Here is a 7,558-nt window from a genome sequence, read left to right as displayed (position 1 = left end):
TGTTTAGTCTTAATGGTGCGAGAGTATTACGGAACCAAATAGGTATCACGGGACGTCCGGTATCACGATCTGTATTCTGTTTTTTTTTTTTCGAGAGAAAATCCGCAGCGGGAGGGGGCTCACGCACAGCCGTGCGATGGCTGCGTTGCACCGATGGTCGCACGCCAAGGCCGCAGGCAGGCCGCGTCCTTTCAGGACCCTGGGCAAACTTTACGGCGTCTTTTCACGGGCAACGCTAATTTCAGACAACTTGGCGATGCACCGTTTCATCAGTCATTTCTTCCTTCCATTCATCAGACTGAGAGCATCTCTAGCAGGTCTGGCAAACCGTGGTCCTGCAAAATTTGTTTACGGTATCCCGTAAACGGAATTTACGGTCCGCGACCGTAAACGAAATTTGCAGTACCACGGACCGTTAGAAAGAAAAGAATCGAAAACAAATTCAAATACATACGGCACAATTTAAACTAGTGGTTCGCGCCACATATTATATCACCGGAGTTCATACGAAAACCGAGTTCATACTAGCATAAACGAAATTAAACCTAGATCGACTAATCATCATCATCGGGCTTCTTGACGTGGAGGTGGTACTCCATCAGCGAGTTGGAGAGGATGAACGCCATGTCGTATTCCTCCTTCAGCGCCGCCACCCGCGCCGTTGCAGCTTCGTCTTCGGCGGCGGCCGCCTCCTTCGTGTGGAACCACGCACCCTCCGCCGCCCGGAGTCGCTGGAGCGCAAGCGACAATGTCCGGTCGAGGCGGTTGAAGATGCTCTACGCCCGTCGGCCGGAGCTGCGGGACTGCGCGTCGGGCTTCCGCGCCTTCTCCTTGCGCCACTCCTCCACTGGCGGGCGGAGGGAGGAGCTCCCAGCCTCATCATCGTTGCAGGGCTTGCTAGGCGGCGAGCCGCGGTGGCCGCCGAGCTCCCCTCAGCCACCCCTCCCGCGACCCGCGCTCGACATAGGGGCGGGATTTGGGTGGCTACAAGCGCTGCAAAAAGCTGCCAGAGGAAAGGAGATTTGTCGCTAGAGATGTCGACTTGCGGCGGAGGGGGCTAGGGGAAATGCCAGACGCGAACCCTAAAACGAGTGAGCTCCGGTATATATATGCGGGAATCGAGGGCGGTTTTAGGCCGCCCGCGCCGGGCCGTTTTTACAAGGTATATTCGGACCTGTTTTTTAACATGAACTGTAAATCCGCCGGAAAATAACGGACCGGCGAGTTTTTAAGGGATCTGCTAGAGACGCTCTGAAGGGCCGAGCCGCAACCGTATCTTCTGTCATACGTCCTCTTCATCTTTGTCAACCTGACAATACTGAAACACATGATCATTTTCAACACTACTGAAAACAGCATATGCGCACACTCACACATCATTCACTACTGAAGACATTTGGTTCTTAGTTATTCTATTCTGAGTTGACAACGAACGCTGCACGGGATTTCAAGTAGAAATTTTCAGTCTTACTGCACCAAATAGAACCATCAGAGTGAATACAGATAAATCAACACATGTGCCCAGAAAGAAAGAAACAACGGAATGTTCTTCCGGTGCATCCTTTTGTATTGAAAATACAGCGCCCACGATCCATCAACGAACATCTCTACATGTCCTTTACAAAATTCATGCATAAATTCACTAAAGAACATGCAGATTTTATATGGCCATGTGTCTAACCGCACCGGATTGCTTTATGGAATTCAGAGCTCCAGGTACTCCGGCCGACCTGTCTAATGTCTCTAACAGCCTTCATACAGAAGTGTAGAAATGACCCCTGTTTTCAAAGCCCCGAGCAACCTTTACGGCGACTTTTCAGCAGCAACCTTCTTCGCGATGCACCATTTCATCAGCCCTTTCTTCTTCCTCCGCTTCATCAGACTGAAGGGCCGTGCTGCAATCCCGTTTCTCCTCTCATACGTCCTCTGCATCCTTGCCAACCTGACTGTAGCGGAACACACGATCGCCTTCGATATTAACTGAAGCATCAGAACTATTGTCATATTTTTAGCCTTATAGTAGATCTAATGCACATCACCGCCGAAAACAGCATACGTGCACGCTCACACATCATTCTAACCTGAAGACATGTGGTTCTTAGTTATTATGTTCTGACAACGCAACGCTGCTGCACGGGATTTACAGTAGACATTTTCAGTTTCACTGCACCAAATAGAACCATCAGAGTGAATGAATACAGATAAATTAACGCATGTACCCAGAAAGAAACTACGGAATGTTCTTCCGGTGCATCCTTTTGCATCGAATCCTGTGCCCGCGATCCATCAACAAACATCAGTACATGTCCTTCACAAATTCATGCATAAACCTGTCCTCATCTCGCCTCCCCGACGACAGGAATGGACCAATCCACCTCGTACAAGACAGGCTTGTTATACCCGCACATTTTCAGGCCGTGGTGTAATCCACTACACCAGCTACTACTACACAGATTCGCTGGAAACCTGTATGTGCCTTTGAAATGCTCCGTTTCCTTGCCCTTGAGATCAATGGATGCCTTTTTCTTATTCTTGAGATCGATGATGAAAAACGCACCGCGCTGCTCAACGAGCAGCGTAGCTCTCCTCTCCGCAAAGAAGACCAGGTTTATTCTCTCCTCGCTTCCGAGATTTATCAGGTCGGAGCGCAACCACCCTCCCCTGCCATTCTTGAAACCACTATTGTCATCGTCTTGTCCTTGCTTGGTCCAAAGCTCTAGCACGCCATGGTCTCGTATACTAACAAACGAAAGCCTTCCTTCTTCGGTGACACATGGAAAACGGTGGCCGCCGCTGCTCACCGGCGTGGATATTGATGGGGATCTTGGTGAAAGAAAGATGTGTCGTGGCAGCGCAGACATTGAGCGTGTAGAAACTTGTCTCGTCCATGTACAACCAGTGCACGGTGCCACGGGCGACGACACCAGCAAACGGTCCGCACCTGGTGAGGTATGAAGCCGGTCGACACACGGTGGGCGCGCTCCAACTGTCTGTGGCAGAGGAGTACGTGTAGACATACAAGATGCCGCTGCTGCCGGTGTAAGTCAAGAGCACATGAAACGCCGGTTGTCGTCGTCGTCGTCGCTGATCCAAATCGTCAATGGCACCATGATCCTCGTCGGTAAGAAGCGCGCAGCCGGTTAGATGCCAGTCCAAGTCTAAGTCCAAGTCTCTGTCGAAGTACCCATATCCATGGTTCGTGTGGAAGGAAATCGGCGGTAGAAGCCTGCGCTGCTTGTCGATCAGAGGGCGGCATACCACCAGATGGAGCTTTTCACGGACTTCATGGCTGTAGCAGTCGACCTGGGTAGGCGGCATGATGCGCACGAGGAGAAGGCCGCGTCGCGACGCGAGTGGTCTTGCCAGGTTGAAGAGCCCATCGCCGGTGGGGACGAAGGAGTCGAAGGTGAGATGGGCGCCGCCGGCCTGAAGGCTCAGGAAGCTCGGAGGGCTGTCGTTCAGAGGCAGGTGCTTGCTGGTTGGGTACGCGTTCTGGGAGAAGATCCCGACGAGGACTGACGGGCGGCGCGCCGTCTTCGGCCAGAGGCCGACCTGCCGAAGAAAGGCCCGATCCATGATGAGGCGGAATCATCGCTTGCACGTCGCGGCGCACCGGAGAAGGTCCTGGAAGCCTGGCAGGCGCGCGAAGACTTCGCGGAGGATGTCGTCGTCCGCGATCTCGCCGCCGGCGAGGCGTAATCGTGCGCGCGCCATCGATCTGCTTGGTGACGGATCGATCTGTGTGTTTGTTTGTCGAGGCGGCGGGTAACTTCCACAGAAACAATCGGCTTACGGTGGCCCGTATCAATCATGGACTGAGATTTGAAGCGTATATAAGGTTATCTATCTACTATAGTATTGAACAATGACACTAATATTGAACAATGACCTAGGGTGTATATGGCAAGTCCAACCGAGAGCGATAGCAAGTTATCAACAACAGTATTGAACAATGACCTAATCACTAACCAGAGATAGACAGTGCTAGTACGTTGTCATGAAACCAGTTAGTCCTTTATCACAGGAATATTTCCTTTTATTCATTTCTTGTACATAATTTAATCAGTTTTGCTAAAGCATATCAAGAATTATTCATGGATGACATGCATGATTTAATGGTATATATCCACGTAGCTAATTTTGAGATGTGCCGATGAATCATTCAATGTTGGGTCATCGCCAAAAGAATGTAGCGGAAGATCATTCCATTGCTCTTTGGCTACGTGTGTCGATTCCATCTGAGTTTCTAGGGGTTATGTTTGCCTCAGAATAGCTGAAACCTCATATGATGTTTTATCAATTCTGTTCGCATTCCAACGTATGGTTCTATTTTCTCAGAATAATTGAAACTTCGTGATGGACCTAGCAACTTGGTTCCTGAGCTGCGCTCGTCATCCTCTTATATTGCAGCATTCGGTTTGATAAATACGTTTTTTCGGTAACTACGACATGCATAGTTCGGTAAGGTAAATATGTCTTCCGGTTCGGTTTCAAAATGCACAGGTAGGTTGTCCGCTCTGCGGTGTACTGATATATTGAAGGTATATATATTAAAGGTATATAAATGTGAATTAGACAAACTGTTTTCGGGTCTGTCTAGGACACATCTAGATGTGACATAGTTTTGTCACATCTAAACTGATGTCCACTCTGTTTGTGGTCTATTTTTTGTCTTAGTTTTTTTTTGTTTTTTTGCTGCATTATATATTTATGGGAGCTTAGATGTGACATCCTTAAAAAACATATAGATGTGAATTAGACAAACTGTTTTCTAAATGACCCTGATTGGAGTACATCTCAACCAACATCTGAAGGTTGGTTGATACTAATGCGATTGATTGTTTTGCCTAGGGCACTGAGCATGTACCGTCTCCAACCAGACGAGAGGGCATGATTGAGAATCAAGCGCAGCTCAAGATGTACATAGCAAAATACTCTCAATAAGAGCGTTTAGATCACTCTGCTTTTATATTTCTTTATGGAGTACTATAGAAGTGTTTTCATGGCTCCATGAGAAGGTAACTTCTCTCTCCTGATGAGTCTTGCATAGAGGATATTCCCCAGGTTTTAGGCATTGAAAACCAACACCCCCTTTCTCCGAAGAGGAGGCGAGCACAACAAAACTCCTGGATTAGTGGCTTCCGAGCAAAATTTTACCACAACTTTTGTATTGTCATGAAGAACGTTCTGATAAGTTGTTTGATCTTTTGCATGCAGGACACCTCGATGTTTTCAGGCTGAGCTTTGGTAAATTGTTTTCTTTACCTTAGACTAATGAGGTTGACTTGATCTAGTAGTACAACCCGATTTGCTTTCTTAATCTTAGCTTCAAAATTTGATGCTCATGGACGTGAAATCTGATCTTTGTATATATATTTTGGATGACATACTTATTTTCATTTGATCGCTTGTTTTGCATCCGATCCTTCGGTAGACTCCTTTGTGAGTGCATTGGTGCATGTGTTTTATTTGGCTTAACTGTTCGGGGTAATGCTCATGGAAACCATAGCTTAATTCCCATTGGGTTAAATCTGTTTGATGTTCGTCAACTGTTTTTTCTCTTACCTAAGGACCGTAGAAGGTAGAATGATTGTTCTTTGCTATTTTCTCGATGTGTGTAAATTAAATTAGGGTATGTCTAGGGCACATCACATCTAGATGTACCCTAATTATTGCACATCTAAGTGACTCAAACAAACTAAAAAAAAAGAAAGACAAAAGAAAATACATGCGCGAATCTAAGCGTAAAATCTATGACATAGAATTTAGATGTACAATACGTAAAGCACATCATGATATGCTTTAGCAAAAACTGTTTATTAATCTCTTGCTCTTCTCCCGCCTTGGACCCCGCCTAGCGAGAAAAGGCATGGGTCAAATAGGCAGTCCATCTCGTACAGCACAGGGGTGGTAAAATTACATAGTGTTTGAAATATACTACTGCACCAAGTACTAGTACAAAAAGTCCATCTCACATACTTGGTCGCGTCACGTCTCGATTTCTTGTCCTTGAGCTCAACCGACATCTTCTCCTTACTCCTGAGGTCGATAGTGAAGAAATCGCCACCCTGCCGCACAAGTAAAGCGCCTCTTTTCTCTGCAAAGAAGACGAAGTCTACTCTCTCGTCACCCAGATTCGCCAAGTCGGAGTGTAGCCAGTCACCCTCACGGCCATGATCACGGCTCCTAGCATCATGTTCTTGCTTGGTCCAAAGCTCTAGCATGCCATGTTGCCGTATATATAGAACATAGACGTCAGGGACGTCCGGCTTTAAATTAATAAAGCCCTCAACTCAGGCAGCGTGCACAACCAAACAACCAAGCGAACAAAAAGAGACCTAGTCTCCCGGAGTCTTAGACATACCCGAAACGAAACGAAAGGAGCATTACATGGCATGTCCAACCAACTTAAGAGCACGCAGGCTCGGAGGAAACACTTCCAAAAGGGCCACCCATCCCTATGAGACAGCGGAAGGAGGCGTCGGGGCTCGCGATGTGGAGTAGACGGAACGCAGGCGAGCTAGAGCCAGAAGATGTAGATCAGAGTCCTGTTGCCTTCCCAGCGGGGCCCATTGCTGCAAGAACAAGATGCATTTGTAGATTACGTCAGCAGGGAGAGAGGGGAACACACCCTCAATAGTAAACTTGTTACGAATGTGCCACAAAGCCCACAACATGGCTGCCGCACTTGTCCACATAACACGACGCGAAGAACCCTGGACTGAGGACAAAGACGACACTAGCTCTGGGCGGGAGTGTGGATCCCAATCCACCCCCGCGGCCTCCCGGACCGCGCTCCAGGCAAAGCGCGCCAAGGAGCAACGGAAGAACACATGGTCAGCGTCTTCCGGAACGCCACACAACGCACAAGGCCCAGCGGCCGGGCCATTGCGTTTGGCAATATTGATGGAAGTAGGAAGGCGGTCTTGACAAAGTTGCCAGAGGAACACCTTGATCTTGAGAGGAATTCGAGCCTTCCAAAGCCCCGCGGCAGCCATAGGGACATGGCCCCGGGATAACTCACTGTAAAGGGACTTGACAGTAAATTTGCCTGAGCCCGAAAGTCTCCAGGACACCGTGTCCGCGCTGTTCGACAAGCGAACGTCGGCTATCATAGCCCAAAGGCGGTCCCAATCCTCCCGCTCTGGCCCCGAGAGCTCCCGTCTAAAGTGGATAAGGGGCGGGGAGGAGCAAAGAGCCGAAGCAACCAATTGGTTGGGCTAGACAACGATGGAGTATAGTTGGCGGAATTCCGACCAAAGAGGTTGTTGGCCTATCCAAGTGTCGAGCCAGAAACGCGTGGAGCGTCCATTATTTACCGAAAACCTCGCACCCCTGGCGAAGAACGGTTTTAGGGATTGGATGGAGTTCCAGAATGGCGATCCGTGTGCCGCCGCCTCGAAGAAATTCCCCTCCGGGAAGTATTTGGCACGCAGGAGATCCATCCAGAGGCCGGTCTCTCCCTGAGACAGCTTCCAAATCCACTTGCACATAAGTGCAATATTCATCAACTTAGAGTTGATGATCCCGAGCCCCCCGGGCTTTAGGTCTACACACG

The 7,558-nt window shown here is 48.7% G+C and overlaps 1 pseudogene; it reads right to left on the bottom strand.

The window, feature by feature from the left end:
- Nucleotides 1-2,336: 2,336 nt before the first annotated feature.
- On the bottom strand, nucleotides 2,337-3,714 carry LOC109782907 (uncharacterized; annotated as a pseudogene).
- Between the last annotated feature and the right edge of the window lie 3,844 nt (nucleotides 3,715-7,558).

Source organism: Aegilops tauschii, chromosome 2 (genome assembly GCF_002575655.3).
Source record: "Aegilops tauschii subsp. strangulata cultivar AL8/78 chromosome 2, Aet v6.0, whole genome shotgun sequence".
Lineage (NCBI taxonomy): Eukaryota > Viridiplantae > Streptophyta > Magnoliopsida > Poales > Poaceae > Aegilops > Aegilops tauschii.
This window is presented reverse-complemented; position numbering and strand designations above follow the sequence as displayed.